At 33.3% G+C, this 19,346-nt stretch overlaps 2 long non-coding RNA genes across 4 annotated transcripts; both read right to left on the bottom strand.

Annotated features, from left to right (window-relative positions):
- Positions 1-4,706: 4,706 nt before the first annotated feature.
- LOC129927871 (uncharacterized) lies at positions 4,707-12,071 on the bottom strand. Its single transcript, XR_008779525.1, has 2 exons — positions 6,257-12,071; positions 4,707-6,153 (listed from the first exon to the last, which is right to left on the bottom strand). It is a non-coding gene; the product is annotated as an uncharacterized LOC129927871 (long non-coding RNA).
- A 4-nt stretch (positions 12,072-12,075) lies between these two features.
- Positions 12,076-16,081, bottom strand: LOC129927870 (uncharacterized). 3 transcript variants are annotated; one of them, XR_008779522.1, is made up of 5 exons: positions 16,004-16,081; positions 14,086-14,224; positions 13,760-13,849; positions 13,028-13,116; positions 12,076-12,549 (listed from the first exon to the last, which is right to left on the bottom strand). It is a non-coding gene; the product is annotated as an uncharacterized LOC129927870 (long non-coding RNA). The 3 variants fall into 3 exon arrangements; XR_008779524.1 differs by lacking the exon at positions 16,004-16,081 and adding an exon at positions 14,960-14,985; XR_008779523.1 differs by lacking the exon at positions 16,004-16,081 and adding an exon at positions 14,609-14,900.
- Positions 16,082-19,346: the final 3,265 nt, after the last annotated feature.

Genomic DNA, 19,346 nt, shown 5'->3' with positions numbered 1-19,346 from the left:
CATTACCATTCTCAATGTAATCATTGATACTAAGACATAACCATTCTCAATGTAATCATTGACACTAAGACATTACCATTCTCAATCTAATCATTGACACTAAGTCATTACCATTCCCAATCTAATCATTGACACTAAGACCTTCCATTCTTAATCTAATCATTGACACTAAGTCATTACCATTCTCAATCTAATCATTGACACTAAGACATTACCATTCTCAATGTAATCATTGACACTAAGACATTACCATTCTCAATCTAATCATTGACACTAAGTCATTACCATTCTCAATCTAATCATTGACACTAAGTCATTACCATTGACACTAAGTCATTACCATTCTCAATCTAATCATTGACACTAAGACATTACCATTCTCAATCTAATCATTAACATAACATTCTCAATGTAATCAATGACACTAAGACATTACCATTCTCAATCTAAACATTAACACTAACACATTACCATTCTCAATCTAATCATCGACACTAAGACATTACCATTCTCAATGTAATCATCGACACTAAGACATTACCATTCTCAATCTAATCATTGACACTAAGTCATTACCATTCCCAATCTAATCATTGACACTAAGACATTACCATTGACACTAAGGCATTACCATTCTCAATGTAATCATTGACACTAAGACATTACCATTCTCAATCTAATCATTGACACTAAGTCATTACCATTCCCAATCTAATCATTGACACTAAGACCTTCCATTCTTAATCTAATCATGGACACTAAGTCATTACCATTCTCAATCTAATCATTGACACTAAGTCATTACCATTCTCAATCTAATCATTGACACTAAGACATTACCATTCTCAATCTAATCATTGACACTAAGTCATTACCATTGACACTAAGTCATTACCATTCTCAATCTAATCATTGACACTAAGACATTACCATTCTCAATCTAATCATTAACATAACACTCTCAATGTAATCAATGACACTAAGACATTACCATTCTCAATGTAATCATTGACACTAAGACATTACCATTCTCAATGTAATCATCGACACTAAGACATTACCATTCTCAATCTAAACATTAACACTAACACATTACCATTCTCAATCTAATCATCGACACTAAGACATTACCATTCTCAATGTAATCATCGACACTAAGACATTATCATTCTCAATCTAATCATTGACACTAAGTCATTACCATTCCCAATCTAATCATTGACACTAAGACATTACCATTGACACTAAGGCATTACCATTCTCAATGTAATCATTGACACTAAGACATTACCATTCTCAATGTAATCATCGACACTAAGACATTACCATTCTCAATCTAATCATTGACACTAAGACATTACCATTCTCAATCTAATCATCAACACTAAGACATTACCATTCTCAATGTAATCATCGACACTAAGACATTACCATTCTCAATCTAATCATCAACACTAAGACATTACCATTCCCAATCTAATCATTGACACTAAGTCATTACCATTGACACTAAGTCATTACCATTCTCAATGTAATCATTAACATAACATTCTCAATGTAATCAATGACACTAAGACATTACCATTCTCAATGTAATCATTGACACTAAGACATTACCATTCTCAATGTAATCATCGACACTAAGACATTACCATTCTCAATCTAAACATTAACACTAACACATTACCATTCTCAATCTAATCATCGACACTAAGACATTACCATTCTCAATGTAATCATCGACACTAAGACATTACCATTCTCAATCTAATCATTGACACTAAGTCATTACCATTCTCAATCTAATCATTGACACTAAGTCATTACCATTGACACTAAGTCATTACCATTCTCAATCTAATCATTGACACTAAGACCTTCCATTCTTAATCTAATCATTGACACTAAGTCATTACCATTCTCAATCTAATCATTGACACTAAGACATTACCATTCTCAATGTAATCATTGACACTAAGACATTACCATTCTCAATCTAATCATTGACACTAAGTCATTACCATTCCCAATCTAATCATTGACACTAAGACATTACCATTCTCAATGTAATCATTGATACTAAGACATAACCATTCTCAATGTAATCATTGACACTAAGACATTACCATTCTCAATCTAATCATTGACACTAAGTCATTACCATTCCCAATCTAATCATTGACACTAAGACCTTCCATTCTTAATCTAATCATTGACACTAAGTCATTACCATTCTCAATCTAATCATTGACACTAAGACATTACCATTCTCAATGTAATCATTGACACTAAGACATTACCATTCTCAATCTAATCATTGACACTAAGTCATTACCATTCTCAATCTAATCATTGACACTAAGTCATTACCATTGACACTAAGTCATTACCATTCTCAATCTAATCATTGACACTAAGACATTACCATTCTCAATCTAATCATTAACATAACATTCTCAATGTAATCAATGACACTAAGACATTACCATTCTCAATCTAAACATTAACACTAACACATTACCATTCTCAATCTAATCATCGACACTAAGACATTACCATTCTCAATGTAATCATCGACACTAAGACATTACCATTCTCAATCTAATCATTGACACTAAGTCATTACCATTCCCAATCTAATCATTGACACTAAGACATTACCATTGACACTAAGGCATTACCATTCTCAATGTAATCATTGACACTAAGACATTACCATTCTCAATCTAATCATTGACACTAAGTCATTACCATTCCCAATCTAATCATTGACACTAAGACCTTCCATTCTTAATCTAATCATGGACACTAAGTCATTACCATTCTCAATCTAATCATTGACACTAAGTCATTACCATTCTCAATCTAATCATTGACACTAAGACATTACCATTCTCAATCTAATCATTGACACTAAGTCATTACCATTGACACTAAGTCATTACCATTCTCAATCTAATCATTGACACTAAGACATTACCATTCTCAATCTAATCATTAACATAACACTCTCAATGTAATCAATGACACTAAGACATTACCATTCTCAATGTAATCATTGACACTAAGACATTACCATTCTCAATGTAATCATCGACACTAAGACATTACCATTCTCAATCTAAACATTAACACTAACACATTACCATTCTCAATCTAATCATCGACACTAAGACATTACCATTCTCAATGTAATCATCGACACTAAGACATTATCATTCTCAATCTAATCATTGACACTAAGTCATTACCATTCCCAATCTAATCATTGACACTAAGACATTACCATTGACACTAAGGCATTACCATTCTCAATGTAATCATTGACACTAAGACATTACCATTCTCAATGTAATCATCGACACTAAGACATTACCATTCTCAATCTAATCATTGACACTAAGACATTACCATTCTCAATCTAATCATCAACACTAAGACATTACCATTCTCAATGTAATCATCGACACTAAGACATTACCATTCTCAATCTAATCATCAACACTAAGACATTACCATTCCCAATCTAATCATTGACACTAAGACATTACCATTGACACTAAGACATTACCATTCCCAATCTAATCATTGACACTAAGACATTACCATTGACACTAAGACATTACCATTCTCAATGTAATCATTGACACTAAGACATTACCATTCTCAATGTAATCATTGACACTAAGTCATTACCATTCTCAATGTAATCATTGACACTAAAAAATTAGCATTTTAATCTAAAAATTGACATAACATTCTCAATGTAATCATTGACACTATGACATTACCATTCTCAAAGTAATCATTGACACTAAGACCTTCCATTCTTAATCTAATCATTGACACTAAGACATTACCATTGACACTAAGACATTACCATTCTCAATGTAATCATTGACACTAAGACATTACCATTCTCAATGTAATCATTGACACTAAGTCATTACCATTCTCAATCTAATCAATGAGGTTAAGATGTTTCCATTCTCAATCTAATCATTGACACTAAGATATTACTATTCTCAATCTAATCATTGACACTAAGACATTACCATACTCAATCTAATCATTGACATAACATTCTCAATGTAATCAATGACACTAAGACATTACCATTCTCAATGTAATCATTGACACTAAGACATTACCATTCTCAATCTAATCATTAACATAACATTCTCAATGTAATCAATGACACTAAGACATTACCATTGACACTAAGTCATTACCATTCTCAATCTAATCATTGACACTAAGACATTACCATTCTCAATCTAATCATTAACATAACATTCTCAATGTAATCAATGACACTAAGACATTACCATTCTCAATGTAATCATTGACACTAAGACATTACCATTCTCAATGTAATCATCGACACTAAGACATTACCATTCTCAATCTAATCATTGACACTAAGACATTACCATTCTCAATCTAATCATTGACACTAAAAAATTACCATTGACACTAAGACATTACCATTTTCAATATAATCATTGACACTAAGACATTGCTATTCTCAATGTAATTATTGACACTAAGACATTACCATTCTCAATCTAACTATTTGTACCGTCTTGAATGGTGTGAATGTTGATTGAATGGTATAAGGGCCTGTTCTGGCCTTGATGTAGTGTTCTTGTATTCTTAATCAAACACATCACATATTATGGATAAAACAATTACAAACTCCTCTCTGGCAGACAAATATTTATTACATCAAATAATAGTTCATAAAGTAGGCAATCTCAGCCATAAAATATCATCACAAATTATTTCACATCAAATACAAACTACATCCTTAGAAATATCTCCAATTAGGTACTCATATTATTTAATCCTATTTTATAAAACAGAGACACCTACGTCTCTTGACACATCATGGTGCTAACTTACTAAAAAATCGTGGTCATGTGATCAAAAATGGTACCTCTTTGCTCGACAATGTGTAAGACCCATTTTCACATGAACTGAAATCATCTCGTGCATCTCACTCTAATCATAGTGTTACACCATTGACACTAAGACATTACCATCCTCAATCTAATGATTGTCTCAGTGTTATCATTGGCACTAAGACATTACTATTCTCAATGTAATCATTGACACTAAGACATTACCATTATCAATCTAATCAATAACACTAAGGTATTACCATTCTCACTGTTATCATTGACACTAAGACATTACCATTCTCACTGTTATCATTGACACTAAGACATTACCATTCTCACTGTTATCATTGACACTAAGACATTAACATTCTCAATCTAATCATTAACACTAAGACATTACCATTCTCCATCTAGACAAAATTTACATGGTCACAGTTTAAAAGTGAGTAAAGCAACAAACAACAATTAAATTTAAGAATCTATATTCATTACCCAGCTCAAATACAAACAGATGCTTAGATAATAATAAATAATTAATAATATAAATAAAAAATTAGTATAAAAAATATCAATAGTGCAACAACTTGCATTTTTTTTTTTGCATTTGCATAGTAACAGAACTGGTATAGAAAAATACAAAAGACATAAATGTGGGAGCCACCGCTGGGCCAAAGTAAAAACACAGCATATTTTTATTTTTTTAAGCATTGTTCACTCCAGCAGCAGTAAATCGCTACATGGCAAAATAACAAAGCAAAATTTGAGTAATGGTTTAATAATAATAATGATGCTGAAGATAAAAGATGAGTGCAGTGTTTTCATAAACCCTATTACAACCTACTTTCCTCTATGGCAAAAAGGTGCCTGAGTTAATCTTTATAGTGCTTACAGGAGTACCCCGTTACGCCATCCATGAAGATACCATTTGGCATGCAGTCGCCCCCCATGTGGGATAATTTTCCAACCCATCACAGCTGTTGAATAAGTATTTCTTCTATACTACCCACACCAGCCTCCAGCAGAACATTTTTTTAAGGTAGTTCTGCCAGTGTATGAAAGTTTGGTGAGAACTACTGCTTGGATATATATATATATATATATTTAATATGAAACTTGAAAAAACTTCTTTTTTGAAACAAAACTAAATATAACTTTTATTACAACATAACACTAACCCTAATACTAACCTAGATGAAATGAAATAAATCTAGTAGCAATAATATAAAATGGTATTTTAAACAAAATCTAACTCACTACAAAAAACCTGTCTGTACAGTTTCAGATCCCTGGGTAATTTGCATTACACTAGACCATTTTTGTAATTTCACCATCCTCACTGCATATCCGCCAACCAATCGCTAATTTCTCAACGTTACCTTGGAAACACCCACACACACACACTCCATAACACTGCTATACACATTTTTATGAACATACAAAATATAAACATTGTATAATTATGTCTTTATATAACTTTTGTTTTATAATTATTTTATCTAAGTAATTGACTAAGTAATTGTAATCATCGTCCTAAATATAATTTTGAGATCTTGTTTTCTAGTCTTAACATTACGAAAGATAACAATCTAAAAGGTTAATAGTTATTGAGCTAACAAACTAATATTAGAAAATGGTAAAATAAAAAAATCACTGAATACAATATATTTACAGGGTGCGTCAAAAAAAATGTATACACACTTTGAACTGTCATAGACAATTTATTTCCCGTTCTACAATGCTAAATTTCAGCACATGGAAAGCTTAATGTCTAATTAAAGTCAAAGTCATCAAGATAAGGCAGAGGAAATGGTTGGGAGGGAGGGGGTCTGTCAATGAACGTTGAATGGTGTAATATTGAGTTCTTACTTCCTGAAGTACTCTAGACACGTGACAAGACAAACACTATACGACTGACTCAAGTCCGTTCAGCAGACAACATGAAGTTTATTTTACTATAATAATGATAATATACTGCACTCCTTGTTAGTGCTACAAGTCAAGAAATAATAATCCTATCCGCATAACAGCGGTATCAAAAGTATCCAATACGTTAACAACAAATCATGTCTGCATCTCAGCGGGCAACACTGTGTAGAAATATAGATTAACTAATACATGTCTCAAAAGACCACTGGCAACAACTGCCCACAAGTTACTTTCTAACTGAAATTACTACAGACTTTTCTAAGTCGCTACTGTCCATCCCGGACTAAAATATACTTGACCACTCGGTCCAAAGAATAACACTTGACTTCTAACTTGACTTCACTTGACTGCTTTACTTGACTGACTGACTGACTTCAAAGTCAACTTTATTCATTCTACTTCCTGTTTTCTACATTAGGAATTCCACGTGTCTTTTAAACTATTAACATGATGTGAACTTTAGATCATGCAATGTCAACTAAGACTGTGACATTACGCCCTTTCCCTAAAAAAAAAAAGATTTTGTAAAAATCTTTTGAAATTTAAGTAATAATACTATTATATGTATAGTCACATCTTTTGAGAGAGAAATAATCCATACAAATGTACAATGTAATCTATAATCTCTGGCACATGTCTTATCATGCCATCAAAAAATTTGATGAGACTAATATATGGTCTCATTTGACCTTACAATATTTGAAAAAATATTTGTCTGTGTAGACAATACTCATAGTTGTCAACATTACTCAAAAAGCAAGTGTTTCTTTACACAAAATTTCAAAGTAAATTCTCAATTTATCAAAAGAATGCTTTCAATATTAATTTTACAAAGGAATGAGCAGCCATGAAAAATGCTCGTATACAAATATACTTAGTTTATCCCATCAGGTTACATAATCAAATGAAAAATATTGACAATGGTTACATGGTCAAATGAAAAGATATTGACAATGTTCTTTAAAATAAATCAATGCAAGTGAAATGTATCTATAATAAATATTTATGTTGTCTCAATGGTTTATGTACAAAAATAATGGCAATGTTTTGACAATGCTACTAAATCATGAAAGTCAAGAAAATATATTCTTTAATGATGATTTATGAGGAACATATTTAAATCATCAAAGTCATAAGCATATTAAAGCATCAAGGTCGTTATCATGATATTCATTTGGCTCATATGTCTTACTGTGAGCACAAGTTCTTTTAACATAAGTGTAAGTTACAATCTTCTCTCGAAAAAATGAATCAGCTTTTCACGTTATGTAACATCAAATATGTTACTTCGAGCCATTAATAGTGCTCTAATAGTCTTCATCACTCAAATACAATGTTCTATTCAAAAATCAAATATATTACTTTGAGCCATTAATAGTGCTCCAATAGTCTTCATGAATCAAGTACAATGTTCTTTCAAAAATCAAGTATATTACTTCGAGCCATTAATCATGCTTCGATAGTTTTCTCATATCCATACAATATTCTTCTCAAAATTAGTGTTATCATCACATAATATAAAATATACTGCTTGAGCCATCAATAATGCTCCAAAAGTTTTGTCATTAAATACAATCTTCTCCTCAAAAAATATCAGTGTCTACATCACACATCATCAAATATATTACTTCACGAGCCATCAATAATGCTCCAATAATTTTCTCATATTAAATACAATCTTCTCCTCAAAAAATCAGCGATTACATCACACATTATATATATTACTTCATGAGCCATCAATAATGCTCCAATACTTCTCATATTAAGTACAATCTTCTATTCAAAGATTCAGTTTGCATTACACAGTATCAATTATTTTTCAAGCCATCAGTAATGCTCAAATAGATCTCACTAATTAAATACAATATTCTTTTCAAAAAATCATTGTTTGCATTACATATCATCAAGTGTATCGTTTCAAGCCTCGAATTAAGCTCAAATAGTCTTCAAAACTGATATGTGGGAAAAAATAAATTCATCAGTGAAGATCAATGTCACAGTCATATCTATACAATTTACAAAGGTTATGTACATTTGAAAAAATGAAAAATACATTTCAATAAATAGTGTCACATACTCAGGTTTTAATATGACTGCGTTCTGTTCAAATGGACTCTTGGAAAAATAATTTACACATATGCAAAAATTGGGCACATATGACCTTTTGAAGTGTCATGTGTACAAATACAATCAAAGTTATATGTAGAATATGGCATCAACAGATTCAATGAATTACACTTGTACTGGCTAATGAGTCCTTAACGGTGCTAGTGTTATGTAAAATAGTGTGATAATTATAGTTGTTGACTTATGTGAACAATGTCATTGTTTAGTTATATTACTGATATTTAGTGATTTTGTGATGGTGTTGTATCCTATTGTATAATAAACAAAATTGTATGTTGTGCTGCTCTATGTCTAGCTTGCTAACTACTAGTGTCATGTGTGTTTCCAGTTCTAATGTTACTGTTTCGTGATGCGTTGTCCAGCCCGTTTGTAAGTAATGGATAGGAATTATTTTCTGGAGTTGAGTTCATGAATGCTACATGTTCGTGTTCGTGAGTGTCGATGGTTGCGGCTGAGTTGTCATAACTGCTAGGGCGTCTATGGATTCTATTGTTGCTGTTACTTTGCCATCTGTTTGAAGTATTTCTGTTGTATCTGTTTCGTTCGTAGCCATCACATCTGGATTGTCTGTGATAGTTCTGAAAGTTGTTGGTATTGTATTGCTGTCTTCTTTGATAGTTCTGGAAGTTGTAATTATCGTTGTTGGTGTTGTGTTGCCTTCTTCTATCATTAGGGCTGTAACTTTGGGTTGCTCTGCTGTTTCTTCTGTTGTCATATTTATTGTCTCGATATGTGCCACTTTGATACTGGAAAGTGCTTCTGTTGATTGATCTACATTGGCTCTTTATGTGACCCTTTATGCCGCAGTTAAAGCAGGTTTTATTGTTGCTGCTGTATTTGAATTTACTTGAATCAGTGTTAATGGTGGCAGCTATTTGATGGTCTCTTCTGTCGATGGTGTGATTGGGATGGCTGTCTTTGAATAAATTCAGGTTAGTTATGAGTTCTGTTTCGTTTTTAATTTTCTTCTCTTTCAGGAAAGTGAAAATGTTGTCTGTAACATTCAATAGTACACTGTCAATTAAGAACATATCAATGATTTGGTCTGGTCTCGAGTTCAAGCCACTTTAAGATATTTTGCTTAATTTCAAAAATAATTCTGTTGTAATCACCGTTCTTTTGCAATCTGATGTCTCGAAAGAGTTTTCTGTAGTGGTCCTCGGATTTGCCAGTGTTCGAGGAGTCTGTTTTTCACAGCCTTGTAGTCAGTCTTTTGTTCAGGTGTCAGGGTGGCTATTATGTTCAGCGGTTCACCTGCAAGATTGGCGAGTAGGTGCTTGGCCATATCTCTAGGAGACATGTCATACGTTGAGGCTATGTGCTCAAATTGCACAATGTAGTTTTCAAGAGTTTTGTTTTTCTCATTGAACTTATGGAACTTCGAGACGTATGGTTTGGCTTGCTGTGTCAGTGGTTGTAATATGTTCGGATTCACTTTTGCAGCTTCCAGTTTAGCTAACTCAACTTTTCACTCTATTTCTTTCATTTCTTTCTGATGCGCTCTTTCTGCCGCTCGTTCATCTCGTTCCGCTACTTCACGTTCTTTCTTCTTTAATTCATCCAATTCTTTTTCGATAAATTCTCTTTTCTTTTCACCCTTCAATTCCATTTCTCTGGCCAACTCCAAGATTTTATCATAGGTAGACATTGTTGATAGGTATGGGTTTAGGCTTCAAGTGTGTATAATGTCAATAAATATTAAATAATCTTCAACGTGTATAAAGTCAACAAATATATAGGATTCCAATCTGTATGTAGTTTAACTGTGTAGTGAGTGCTTAGTTATCAAAATACAAATAATAATGTCTCACTTTGCATGTATCTTTGATATTTAAATAATAGATGGCCAATAAATGTGTTGAGTTTGTAATCAATGTGTGCCAAATACAATGTACAAATGAGTCAATAGTAATAAGTGTTGCGTCAAAATGTACCAACAAAATAATCAGAGTACGAGAAATGTGTCAATACAAAATAAGTACAAGAGCTCAAAAAATAAGGCTCTAATTCAAGTGATAGTATATATGTACACAATATTATTACTTCAAATATATCTTTGTAACATGTTATATGTGCAGTGAAAAAATGAAAAAAAAATTAATTAATGACAGAATAAAGAGATAAATTAAAGTATAGGTGACGAACACAAAAACAATATAGATAACAATACAGTCTGCTTTAAAAGAAATCAATAAATAGAAGACTTTGACAAGAGAATCACAGATATGTAAATACAAGACTTACACAAACAAACAATATGAATACAAAGAGAAATCACACTACGATTGTACAAACAAAACTATATACCACTAAACAAAAAATTTCAAAATGATATAGAAGTCCCTACCGAACAAGGCTGGTCTACTCGGACCTTATTAGGACTAGGAGAACATCAAGAAAATCCATAAAGATCCCTATCAGATGAAGTGAAATGGAACGGAACAAATAAATTGTGCCGATTCAGTCTCAAAACATAAGACAGACCCACGCCGACCGCCCTTTAAGGTAACAAATATAAAAAATGAAAATCAATTTAATATGGTTCCAAGAGTTATCAATCACTAACTCTATATATAATCAACTTCAATTACTGCTATACCACAGCAAAATCAATGTACTTTATTAATCATATGAATATATTCAATCCTTAATTATAAATTACAGACTTTCTTTTGTAGACTGATGTAGATTAATCCTCTCTTGTAGCTTGTCAAATACAAATACAGCTTGAGTAGTTCAATAATAATCCATGGGTAAGGTAACTAAGTAATCCGATTGAGAATACACATCAATGTGAGCATCAAAGTAGTAGTAAAATAATCCAGTCATATGCCATAAGATGGCTCAAAAGCTCAAGTAATGTCAAAAAATATTTCCTCTTGACCTTTACAATTAACACAAGTCCAACAGGTAATCCAAATAATCCAATAAGATAATCCAAAATGTAAGTGTAGTAATGCAGGCATGTGTTATTTCTTCGGCGTACAACGATGACTAGGAGAGCGCCAATAGGTACAAGTTAGTCCAACTTCAACGTCAAAGATCAATAATCCAAAAGTACTTGAACATTCATATAAATAATCCAACAGTACTTAAGTGGAGAACTTCAGCTTAGATAATGCAAATATGTTAAGTCTCTGAAAAATTAGAATGACCATAAGTGAACAGAGGTCTAAATGGAGGACCTTCTGTATAGCAATGTAAGGTGAAACCTCGACAATGCAAGAGCGTGTCAAAAGTTGGTGACGAGCGCTCACGTGGAAACGATGTATCATCTGTCTTCAGACGACGCCTTGAATTTTACACCCACACAAATGTATCAGCTGTCTTCGAGCGAAGCCTTGAGTTTTTCACCCACACAAATGTATCAGCTGTCTTCGAGCGACGCCTTCAGTTTTTCACCCACACAAATGTATCAGCCGTCTTCGGTTTCTGCCGATGGTGATGTCTCAAGATGTCGACAATAGTGGAGAAATAGGCATTGACCAGGTTTAAAATATACATATAAGATCCTTTTTTGTCCAGTAGATATAATGGTCAGTTTGTAGACTTCATCAAGCCCTAACTTGAGAACTGCTTGATCAGACACAAACTGTGAAAGATGGAATGTGATAATATGAATATATATATATATGAATACAATATTAAAGTGCTGACTTATTTATTACTAAAGCATCTCCAGATTTTCTTTTGCTAAGTCTTTCTTTTAACCAACTGGTGTGGCACAGCAGTAGGCTCTTTTTTTTTTTTCATTGCAAGTCTATGGTTATTTTTTTTAAATCTTTTTGTCTACCAACACTCTTTAAACTATTTCCCAGGTGGATTCCCTTCTTTAAATTTCTGTCTGTTAACATTTCAGCAAAGGTACAAGATATGAATACATTGCTTATGTCCTGAGAATGTTCTGCATTAGACACTTTAGGCCTACTCTGCTACTCTATCACCTAAATAAATTAAGTTATGCTTCTTTTCCTTGGTCTTTGTTTCACTGCCAAGTTTGATACGTAATACAAAAAGAGTCAAAGGAATTCATCAGATTAATTTAATATTTAAAAATAGAATTGACTCACCATTAGCTGTCCCGATGAATGAACCATAATGTCAGGTTGACCATTAACCCTATCTTACTGTACCAGACATTCATGCTTGTTAGTTTAGCCTAAAGATAACAATGGTAGTGATATTTAGCTGCAAACATTTTACTAAATTTATATAACTGGTAATAAATTATTGTTAAAACAAAAGAAAGTCCATAGAAAAGAGATACAAATAAAACATAAAACAGTCTAATTTAAAACTAAATAAAATGATTAATTAACACATTCTTTTTAAGACTGGATGGCTGCCTGGTTGTGCAGTATGCACACTGGATTATCTTTCACAATGGTGGGAAGCGTGGTCGAGAGGCCAAGTGCGCTTGAACTTGGCTTGGCTACCTAGAAGGGGGCTCGAGGTTCGACACCCGACTCGGGCAGAGATGTGTTTACTGAGCGCCCAAAGGCAGCACGGAAATCCAACTCCTAGATACCCCCTACCCCCACCGGTCCACAAATGAGATTGGACCAAAAAGCGCTCTGAGCATGCTATAAGCATGAAAGTAGCACTATATAAAAGCTAAAATAATAATAATGGTGCCAGGTTCATATTCTGCCAGCTGACATCAAACTTTTGAATTCATTTGTCAGTAATTATATTTTCTTTTTTTTTTTTTTAAATACAAGCCTCATGCAATAGCAGTCTTTAACTTTTTCTTTATTGTTATAAATTATTTTAAGCAGAAGAATCTAATGAAATATACTTACAAAACTTCGTTTAAGATTTCAAGTTAAAAGTTGTGGGTGAACATCATCCCAGGGTATACCAGGACCTATACAGATAGAGTGGTCATGAGTCTGAAATACAAATAAAGTGATTGTGTCTGAAAAACTTTTTTCTTTTATTAATCAGAGTTAATATGTCATCTAGGTATGTCAAATAGGTAGGTTTTCCAACCTGTAGGTATGTCTGACAGACATGTCATAAAGAGTCTTACAGTCTAGTAATGTAACATGCTGACAAATTTTTTCTTTAGAATCTTAAGGGGAGGAGAGGGAGGTAAGAAGAGTGCTTTTAAGAAATTATTACTCACTATGGTTTCAATTACAATGGTCAGGTCAGTTCATCAGGGCTGATCAATCCAACATAAGATCCACTATTTGGTAATTTACCTACGCCACTGTCATGCTTTAAATATTTCCAGCCAATAGAAGTAAATTGAGTTGTATGTGCTGAGAAAGGAAAACAAAAAAATGTTTGTAAAATGTTTCACATATTTTAGTTGTTCCTTCAGATAATTTACTTCCTAGTCCTAACTTCCAGCAGGATGACAGCAGGCAGGGTATTAACCCAGGACCATCGAGAAGTCCAAACAATATACCACACGACCAGGCAGCCAGCCTGTATGTATTATAAGTGTGATTCAATATGTTATAAATCTATATTTTATATATGTTATAAGTGTGATTCAATTTGTTTAAAACTACAAAATTCATTTTTTTTAGGTTTACTGTTTTTGACAGTCAAAATAGTGGTTTACATTTTTTTCCCACCATTTAAGAATTCCGATTACAATACAAAATTTAAAAAAATAGAGAAAAAAAACACATACACACATACAAAAGATTTGTAAAAAGCCTTGGCAGTCACATCAAACATTTTTTCAAAACCAACAACATGCACATCCTTGATACAAAACACACACACTGGTGATTTTAGTCATAAGAGATGTACCTGTTACCAGATGTACCAGTAAGGTTGATTGGCTGTATTGTTAAAGATTAAAAGCAAACCATTATCCATACAGATCTAGTTTCACTAGAGAAAAGATTTTTTTTCTTGGTATCCAAATTCTTATGTATAAGATTTCTATAATGTGTCTTCTTTCTACTATAACATGCTCAGTACACTTTTATTGTATAAATACTGTAAGGGTTATATAATTTGGCTCTAAATGAAAGATTTACCTGCTTTCCATATGAAGGGAGGGAGGGGGGGGGGCAAACATTATAGTTTCAGTTCTAATGCAGTCATAAGACCATATCTAGTATGAGTCGACAGTAGAAACTTGCAATTAGATTCCATTATAGTTTCGGTTCTAATGCAGTCATAAGACCATATCTAGTATGACAGTCGACAGTAGAAACTTGCAATTAGATTCCAAGCAATAGTTCTACAAGTATATAGTGAATTTAAGATGTAGCACATAAATTATAATTTCCAAAATCTAAACATAATTTTTCTATTGCACAAAGTTATCCAGCTAGAGCTAAATTTTAAAGTAAGAGGCAATTCACAGTTGGACACATATGAAAATATAAAGTAAAAATATTAATGTCCATCATGCATCAGGTTTAATTACAAAATGAGGATACTGAACACTTCAAGAACTTTAAATATTTCCTTTTCCACAACCAAGGTAACCAATCGAGCCTAGTAGGAAGCGTGGTCAAGAGACCAACTACGCTTGAACTTGGCTTAGCTTGGCTGCCTATGAAGGGGGCAAGAAGTTCAACACACAACTCGAGTTGAGTTGTGTTTACTGAGTGCTTTAAGGCAGTTAGAAAACCTACTCCTACTGGTCCACAAATGAGATTGGACCATAGTGCTCTGAGCATGCTATAAGCATGAAAGTAGCACTATATGAAAGCCATAATTTATTTATATAGTAAATATTTAGGGTTAGAAACATGCTTACAATTCAAGTAGATTTCCTTATTGAATGACACTACAAAATGTAATCATGTATAATCTGGATATTCTTCTTTGTTTTTATTATTCATTAACTTCAACAGACCTTTTTTTTCAGTGTCAGAGCAGAAGCACCAACAAATGTTTCATTTTTTTTTATATTTAAAAAAAAAAAGACTCACAACATAGCAAGTAAACTGCTTTACTATCGAAGTTAGTGGAATTAATTTAGGTGAATAGATAGTTCCAAACAGGATGCATGCCATAGTTTTACTTCTTCTAGACTTAATCATTATTTCAATTTATCAGACAATAGTTACCCAGATAACGATCCTGACTGCCAGGTCGTGCAGTTTGCGCACTGGACTGTCGATCGGATTTATCAATGGTCTCTAGTTCAAACCCTGCCTGCTCCCATCCCCCGTCACCCTGCGGGAGGTTTGGACAAGGAAGTAAACTATCTTCAACTCTGAAGGGACATCCGAAACATGTAAAACAATTTACAAACATTCCAAAGATAAATACATGTTAAATTAGTTATAACTTATGAAGACATATAGCTATTGACATAGTTTTGATTTAAATTTGAGGATAAAATGTAAAAACAAAAAAACCTTCATTAAAATTATAACAAATAGATAGTTGTATATTCTATAGCCCCATTTTCTAAAAGATCAATAGCAAATACTCTTTTTTTATGCTTTGTTTAAGCCTGCTTAGCATACTTTATAAAAGTGCACAATTTGACTATAGTAAGTATTGCTTATAATATTAGCTTTTTCTTGCATCAAAGTAAATCAGAAATATTATTTTAAAATCAATTGTTGATTTAACATAATCATCAATTTAGTGGCTCAGAAAAGAAAAAATGTCTGAAAAATGATTATAATTTTTAGAATAGTTGCGGATTAAAATGTAATAAGAATGCCTTTTAAAACTTGCAATCTATAGGGCTTGCTAATAAAAATACCAAAGAGTGGAGATCTATCACAATGTGAGAAATGGCGAGGCATCACTTTGCTGTCAGTACCAAGCAAGATTTTTAGCAGAATCCTACTAAACAGAATAAAGGGAGCATGTGATGAACACCTAAGGGAAGAACAGGCCAGATTCAGAAAAGGGAGATCTTGTGCTGACCAAATAGCTACACTCAGGATAATTGTAGAACAATGTGTCGAATGGCAATCTCCTCTCTATGCAACTTTTGTTGACTTTGAAAAAGCTTTTGATAGTGTCGACAGAGAATCTATTTGGACTGTAATGAGACATTATGGGATCCCCAATAAAATAATAACCATAATCAAGAACCTTTATGATGGTTTCACCTGCCAAGTAACCCACTGTGGCAAGCTGTCAGAGGAATTTCCAGTCACAACAGGAGTCAAACAGGGATGTCTTCTTTCACCACTCCTGTTCCTTCTAGTACTGGATTGGGTCACAAAAGAAGCCTACTCTAACGCAGGGAAAGGAATCCAATGGACTCTCATACAAAAGCTGGAAGATCTGGAATTCGCTGATGACATAGCCCTATTATCACACAGACTACAGAATATGCAAGAAAAGGTCACAGCTTTAAGCGAAGTAGGAAAAAGAGTAGGCCTCAAAATAAACCACCAAAAAATAAAGTACTTAAAGTAAACAATAAACAAAGTGGAGACATAGTATTGAATTCTCAGACAATAGACCAAGTAGAAAATTTTATATACCTTGGGAGTGTAGTCAGTATATCAGGTGGAACAGATGAAGACATTAAACGCCGTATAAATCTAGCATGTCAGACATTTACACAGCTAAAACCAACCTGGAAATCTCCTTACATCTCAAACAAGACTAAACTAAGAATCTTTAACTCTAATGTCAAGGCTGTCCTACTGTATGGTTCTGAAACATGGAGAACAACTGAAGCCACAACAAAAAAAATACAGACCTTCATCAACAGATGCCTGAGAAATATCCTAAAAATACACTGGTATGACAAAGTAGAAAACACCAAACTGTGGGAGATGAGTGGACAGAAAAATATAGAAGTGCAGATCTTAGAGAGGAAGTGGAGATGGATTGGTCACACCCTTAGAAAAGATACCAGCAACAGAGCTAGGCAGGCCTTAGAGTGGAACCCCCAGGGAACAAGACGCAGAGGAAGACCAAAAAGAACATGGCGACGCAGTGTACTTGAAGATGCAGAGAAGACCGGGAAGAGCTGGGACACCATCAAAAAGCTAGCAAGAGACCGTGGAGAGTGGCGTGTTTTTGTCGAGGCCCTATGTTCCATAAGGAACTCAAAGGAGTGATGATGATGATGAATCTATAGGGCAGATGATGTAAATGTCATCTGTTTCAGTGGCCTACAGTTATAAAGGTATCATGATATGGCCAGCACAATGATAAACCTTCTTTACTTCCCCAACTAATGTCATTAGAATTGCATGGACTTGAGGCACTCTAAGATCCTGAAATTCAAAAACAATCTTCACCAAGATTTGAACCTGAAAACTCTAGCTTAAAAGCAGTTGCACTTAACCACTTAGCAAGTCCTCCCCCCCCCCCATTAAAAAATCAAATGTTCCATTATGAATCAGCACATCATCATTTGCAGAGAGAATTGCTGCCAATCTTTTGACTATACAGGATATAGCTAGCTTAAGTACAATAGAGATAACTTTATTCAAGAATTTTTAACTTTGGCTGAATGTGCATTGTGACAAGCTAATTCAGGAACTGGCTTATACTGTAACATTTATTTAAATATTTTAGACTAAAATTACAACTATCATACACTAAAGTAAAATGTTATTTCATTCACTATGTCATTATGTTATGGAGTGTTTACCCTGGCCCAGCATCCTCCTCCTTTTGCAGCATTACATGTACTGTAATCTTCAGGGGCCCAAAGACTTTTTCCAGTGATGTGAGCCTCCAGAGAATCATATGTCCTTGGATAATGGCAGCTGTGAACAGAATCACTTTTGCATAACACTTTCCAAAATGTACAAACTATTTAAATATATTAATATATGCCTTTATTCTAAAAACAACCTCATAATAATATACTTATTCTTTTAAAAGTTTCATAGAATTTATTACATGCTAGATATCCTTATATGTTCACCTAGATGTCTACAAGCTAGCAGAGCTGTTTGTTAGAAAGTTGATTAGGTCTTTCCAAACTCAGCCACTTTCAAAACTTAATAAATAGTGAACAATACACAAGTTACACCTAAAATAAAAATGCCAACAAAAGAGCTATTCAGGCTTCAGATGGGAACCCACAGACACAAGGCACAGAGGAAGACCAAAAAGAACAGGACAACACAATCTTCATATCTTCTAGGTTACAGGCATTACTTCAAAAAAGAATATAATTATGTCCTATGCATTTCATGATCAATCTAGTCATGCATGTTAATAAGTTACTTCAACTCTACTAAGTCATTGGTTTTCCTGGCCCATTCCCCCTCTCTAATGGCATTAGGGAAAATTGAAAATAATTATGTGGTGTCTTTTTATCTGTTTCTATCTCATCATCACTAGTTTTGGGGAGTAAAAAACTTAACCAACATACCCAATAACATAAACAGATTTAGCTCATTTTTTTTTATCTTTTAAGATGTCATGAGCAATATCCCATCCTCCATCATGTGCTATAATTAAAATATTTTTAAA

The sequence above is a fragment of the Biomphalaria glabrata genome, chromosome 8 (genome assembly GCF_947242115.1).
Source record: "Biomphalaria glabrata chromosome 8, xgBioGlab47.1, whole genome shotgun sequence".
NCBI classification, from domain to species: Eukaryota; Metazoa; Mollusca; class Gastropoda; family Planorbidae; genus Biomphalaria; species Biomphalaria glabrata.
The sequence above is the reverse complement of the archived record's forward strand: the minus strand, read 5'-3'. Positions and strand labels throughout refer to the sequence as shown.